Source organism: Sinocyclocheilus anshuiensis, unplaced genomic scaffold, assembly GCF_001515605.1.
Source record: "Sinocyclocheilus anshuiensis isolate Anshui unplaced genomic scaffold, SAMN03320099.WGS_v1.1 scaffold664, whole genome shotgun sequence".
In the NCBI taxonomy this organism is placed as follows: Eukaryota; Metazoa; Chordata; class Actinopteri; order Cypriniformes; family Cyprinidae; genus Sinocyclocheilus; species Sinocyclocheilus anshuiensis.
This window is the reverse complement of record NW_015554122.1, coordinates 655,284-661,355: the sequence shown is the minus strand read 5'-3', so window position 1 is coordinate 661,355 and position 6,072 is coordinate 655,284. Positions and strand designations below refer to the sequence as shown.

Sequence of the window (6,072 nt, the reverse complement as noted above, 5' to 3'; positions counted from 1 at the left end):
GCTTCATGCATGAGCTGTGTTCCGATTGACATGATCCCTTCACAGTGGGTGTGTGCCTCAATCAGTTCCCTTGTTCAGTAGTCAGGGCACTGATCAGGGAGTCAGCCATTTTAAGGGCTGTCTCAATCGCGAAATCCTTCCAGTGCACTGGAAAGTTCGCTCCCTGAAAAATCCCACAATGCACCGCAAAAATCAGGGAGCATCGGTGCTCACTATGCTCCCTTACCGGAAATTACGTCACATTTCTGAAGCGTGAAACATAAACCACACAAGTCAACGCGAATAAATATAATGATACGCGATAGAATATTTGAAAAGACAAACCGTTTTTTAGTATATTTCAGCATAAACACACATCGCTAGACAGGACATAAACACATCTAGGTAACATTTATAACTGATATTCAGCTGAAATGTTGTAAGAACATGTAAAAGAACAATATGTTTAAAGAGAATCAAAAATAATATCAAAAAAGAGATTGGTCCTGCCTGTTGTTGATTAATTCTAGTGGTGACGTTCTACAATGTTGTCCGTTGATGTTGTACGTATATCATGTCACTGGAAATTGAGTAATCACTGTCCCAATGTGCAGTGAGCCAGGGAACTTACCAGTGACCGAATCCGTGTACACGATATACTGATTCACGAGCTCGTGAGCTAGGGAGCTGATTGAGACGCACCCAGAGTTCATTGCTCCCTACTCCCTCAGCACAGGAAATCTGTTGAAGTTTACTTCACTTCGGAACATTCATTCACGGATTTGAGCTACGCCACGGCCTGCAGCGTCTTCACACACAGATGAAACTCACTAGAGAAGTGTAACATAATATACATCTGTAAATAAATACAATTTAAATTCACATCTTGCACAATTTAATGCCCTTTAAATGAAACATATATGTGACCCTGGACCACAAAACCAGTCTTATGTGTCAATTTCTCAGAATTGAGATTTATACATCAAGCTGAATAAATAAGCTTTCCATAATCTATAATTTTGACCCATACAATGTATTTTTGGCTATTGCTACAAATTATACCCCAGCGACTTAAGACTGGTTTTGTACTCCAGGGTCACATATGCTCCCTTCGAGCTGGAGTCATGGAGGAATATCCTGTGATGTCCACTTCGCAGGGCACTTACGGTCGAATAGAACAAAAGTCACACATAAAGACACATACAAAATGTGCAGAGCAGTGGTACGCGAGGACTGGAATTGAGAACCATTGCTTTAAGCAAAAAAAAAAAAAAGATAGTCATAGTATACTGCAGAGGAGAGAGGAGACCACACAATAACACCTGATCCAATCAGTTTTTTTATTTTTATTTCAAGGGTAAAAAACATCAAGTTCCCATAAGTATCACACTTCAGTTGGATGAAAAAAAGAAAAACATCTCCTTATTTTTTCTCTCTTAATTGAATTTTTGTGACATTCACAAATAAGCCGTTTGACCACAGTATAGATGGATAGCTTAGAAACAGTGACTGTGGAGAAAGCCATGCAACACTCAAACTCACATCTCTCAACTGCGTTGTAATCTCTCACAGTTTGACGTGTCTGTCACAGGCAAGTGACACTGCTTTCACATCCTGTTGACACAGAAGATGAAAATAGCACAAAAATTAAATTAACAAATTAACCACAACCTAACCTTTAAACCTGAATTTAAAATGAACAAATGCTAATGTCTTCTATGTTGTGACATATACAGTGGTGTGAAAAAGTGTTGGCCCCCTTCCTGTTTAAAAACTGCATGTTGTGTTCACTTGTGTTATCTTTGACTAATATTTAAATTTGTTTGATGATCTGAAACATTAAAGTGTGACAAACATGCCAAAAAAATAAGAAATCAGGAAGGGGGCCAACACTTTTTCACACCACTGTATGTTACTGTTAAAATCTCAGAAAATCTAGTGTTTCATGGCCCGTTGGATGGCATGTTTTTTTTTGTTTTTTTTTGTGACTTATTGAATGGTTACATGCTTTTAGGTTTTTCTTCTTCATGAGATGTTGCACAGTGAGTGTTTTTAAAGTTTTTTTTTTAACTGTTTACATGGGTCAGGATGAAAACAGTTAATAGAAACAATATACTTTAATTTTATATCTTCAGTTTGAACAGGACAAGCGAAAAATAAATGTCAAATATCATAAATATTTCATAAATTTCATGTGCATGTTTACGCACTGCCAACTTACCAACACAAAACATATTTCTGTATATAACTGTAAATGTTAAACATGAGCATATATCTGGGATTTTAGGAGAAACAGATTCAAATACAGTATACAACAAATACTGTAATAAAAGCCTGCAGTTCTGTATTGCTATTGAATTTAAATATGTGGTTGTACTGTATGCATCTTTAAAAAAAAAAGAGCTTGCAAATTGACTTGTATTGAAAATGTATAGTTTTCGATGCAGTCCTACCTTTAGCTCTGAATGTAAGTGGTGATATACAGGTATGCTTCTGCTGAAGAGAGTGATTTTAAATAATAAAACAAGTAATAACCTAATTCCCAACGAAGAACTACAGTACCCATGAGTTCTGAAAAGAGCTCCATCAGAGAGGCTGCGGTTACCATGGAAACGGATATTGCGTCAAAAGAGCTCGGCAGCCGCCCTCTACCGCATTGCATTGTGAATGATGTCAGCAGAGTCATTCTCCCTACATTTACTACTTGCATTTTCTATATATTTAAAGCAATAAACTTAAAATGTTTAGCTTTTTTATTCAAACATAAATCAGTAGTTTATGTTATAATGTGGTTTCTTTCTCATTTTGTTCGACCCAAACGCTGCTTGCGTGGGCGCAGCTGCAATGTTTTGATGGTGTGTAGCTGCGTATGAAAGCTAACGGCTGCTTGAACACTGATGGATCAATGAGGAGAGAGAGACTCATGGGGAACGTAGCTATGGTAACTGAGGTGAAAACCTGTGGGTGTGCAGCGGTTGCCATAGTTACCTTCTCTTCAGGTCTTGGGTGTGATGATGATGATGTCAGCCAGCATGCTGGGCTCTCTCTCTCTCTCTTTCTCTCTCTCTCTCTCTCTCTCTCTCTCTCTCTCTCTCTCTCGCCTCCTTCCTTCTCTGTTTCAATGAGTCAGGCTGCGCTGAAGCAGCAGCAGTTCATCTCTCATTTTCTGCTGTGCTTGAGATCTTCACGTGACAAGCGAGTGAGGTAGGCAGGCTGTTATGAATGTTTGTCTTTTCTCCTTCTCATGGACTCTGTTGTGCTCTCTGTTTAATGCAGTGGATGTATTAGTGTTAGCAGATTGAATGCTTTGTGGCAAGAGCTGCTCTATATAGAGTGTTTGAGTGGATTTATTGCATCAGTGATCATTTATTGTGACTTCTGAGAGACTCTGTCTGTCATGTGCAGATTGATATTTGCAGGATGATCAATGTTGTATGTTTGAGAAAGTGCAGGGGATCATTAGATAGTTGTCTCGCTCCATCCGTGATCCATCCACATAACAAATAATGGCTGTTTGGGATGGATTTCTCTGAAAGTAAGCATCATCACTGGTTGATGAAAAGTGAGATGTTTCTCTGGATTACAGTGGTGTTCTTTACAGTTATTTGACATTATAGGCTGCAGTTTATATTTCATAACAGGTATGGATGATGTGCGGACGATGATTCATGCTGGTAATGATATGCTGACCTAGTGATGGCACTGATTTCCAGTTTCTGTTTTGATGTTATAAAAAGGAAGTTGGGATCAGTTTGTGATGACTGAAAACAAATGTACTAATGTATTTTTTTAATCTCTTTTTACATTGAACATTATTAATTAAACATTTGTAAAAACAACTGTTCCTTTATTAATAGCCCAACCAATAGAATAGGCTTAAATAGTGTAAAGTAGCTTAATGAAGAGTTTGTGTGCAAATGATTAATTTCCACTTATTCTAATTTAAAAGGAAGAGGAGAAGGGCCTAGTGTACATGGCGTTTTAAAAAAGCAGACTTGTACCTTTAGAGATTTAATGCTTTTTCTGAAGATATGATGCTATTCCAAAAATATCGCCAAATACTAAACACAATCGTCTGGCCTAGTTGAAAGGCAACTGCCAAAAAAAAAAAAAACACCCAAAAAGAGTAGAAAGGCATTTCTTTAGAACAACTGACAACCTCATTAAATCAAAATAAGCTTAGCACAAGCACACAGATAAATTCATGAGGCTAAAAGTTGGAGATAATTTGTATCCAGCATTGAAGAAGGTTTAATGAAGAAGGAATCTGATTTGCGTTATGATGGGCCCTCAAATTCAGCTTATTAATCTTGGAGATAAAACATTAACCACAAAACAGGAAATTGCTAATGTACTTGCTGAAATGTTTAGGGGGAAAAGGAAGCTTTTCAAGCAGTTCAGGCGGCAGAAGAATTTTTAACCTTTCATCATGGAAGAGCTATGGCAGCCATAAACAGGTCATAAACAGGTCCAGACAACATCCATAGTCAGTTTTTAAAGAATGCACCTTATTTGTATCCAGCATTGAAGAAGGTTTAATGAAGAAGGAATCTGATTTGCGTTATGATGGGCCCTCAAATTCAGCTTATTAATCTTGGAGATAAAACATTAACCACAAAACAGGAAATTGCTAATGTACTTGCTGAAATGTTTAGGGGGAAAAGGAAGCTTTTCAAGCAGTTCAGGCGGCAGAAGAATTTTTAACCTTTCATCACGGAAGAGCTATGGCAGCCATAAACAGGTCATAAACAGGTCCAGACAACATCCATAGTCAGTTTTTAAAGAATTCACCTTATACTGTCATCTTGTATTTGCCTTGAAAATTTTTTGAAAAGAAGTGCAAATAATTCATATTTAAAAAGCAGGGAAAGATCACAATGAACCTTCCAGTTATTTTCCCATAGTCTTGATGAGTTGTGTATATGTAAAATCATGGTGAATGAAGGACTTGTATGTATAATGGAGTCCAGTTCTCTTATAAGTGATGCTTCCTGTGGTTTTAGGAAAGGAAGTAGCTCTATAGATCACATCATTATTCTTGAAAGTTACATAAATGATGCTTAGGAACATGTGAGTGCTGTTTTCTTTGACTTAGAAAATGCATTTGATACAACTTGGAAATACAGTGTTTTAAAAAGTTCACATCAACGTATAGAAGACTGCTGTGTACTTTTATTGACACCTTATCAAACAGACTTTTTTAAGTCAGGGTGATACAAAAAAAGAAGAAAAAAAAAACACTAGAAAGTGGATTGACATTAGTTACTCATTCATACAGTCTCGATGTGAATGCTGTGTGAACCGGACTGTTTGAGAGTCACACCTGTTATAAAATACGGTTGTCAATCCCTAAAAGTGGATATAAACATCTTGAAACAGACTGACTTTTGCAGAATTTCTCTGTTCGACCGGCCTTTAGCTGTGACTATATTCACAATATAGCATGCTGTATCATTCCTTATTGTTTAATATTGTTTCAACAAGTAGGCTAAGAGGTTTTCTCTTGACCATATATGGCACAAAATCACATCTCAACACATTTAATGAGTGGATATGCTATTCTTTTCATTTTTTAATTTCATCTGAATATTAACATCTGTAAGATTTAGTCAGTCAAAGCAAAGCACTTTTGAGGTTAATTGATCTAATTTTGTGTCTCTGGAAAATAGTTATGTGACGTTATGCTGAATTTCTAAGTATTTGTGTCTATTTGGGATTTGTGGAAACATTAAAGTGCCCCTATTATGCCATTTTTACGGTTCCTAATATTAAGTTTTGAATATATCTAAGTATTTGTGTCTATTTGGGATTTGTGGAAACATTAAAGTGCCCCTATAATGCCATTTTTACGGTTCCTAATATTAAGTTTTGAATATAAGTTTTGGGAGTCTCCTACAATAAGATTACATGCATGCAAGGTCAAAAAACGCTTTTGTTTTCTCAAAATATTAGTTTAATATCACCTCATTTTCCAGTGATTCTCAAACGATTCGTTCGAAGCAGTTCAAAGATTCAGTCTCTCTAAACCCCTCCTTTCCCTGAGCCTACTCTGCTCTGATTGGTCAGATTGCCCAGTTTATCGTGATTGGTCTA

The 6,072-nt window shown here is 36.8% G+C and overlaps 1 protein-coding gene across 3 annotated transcripts in view; it reads left to right on the top strand.

Moving 5' to 3' along the window:
* Positions 1-6,072, top strand: part of LOC107670040 (peptidyl-glycine alpha-amidating monooxygenase B-like) — a 60,683-nt gene that overhangs the window by 5,560 nt on the left and 49,051 nt on the right. Inside the window, exon 1 of one of the 3 annotated variants that reach the window (XM_016462515.1) lies at positions 3,109-3,183. The exons of the other annotated variants lie outside the window; for them this stretch is intronic. The gene's annotated coding sequence lies outside the window, so the exon portion shown is untranslated. Of the gene's footprint in view, positions 1-3,108; positions 3,184-6,072 lie in introns of those variants that run through there. 3 annotated transcript variants of the gene reach the window in all.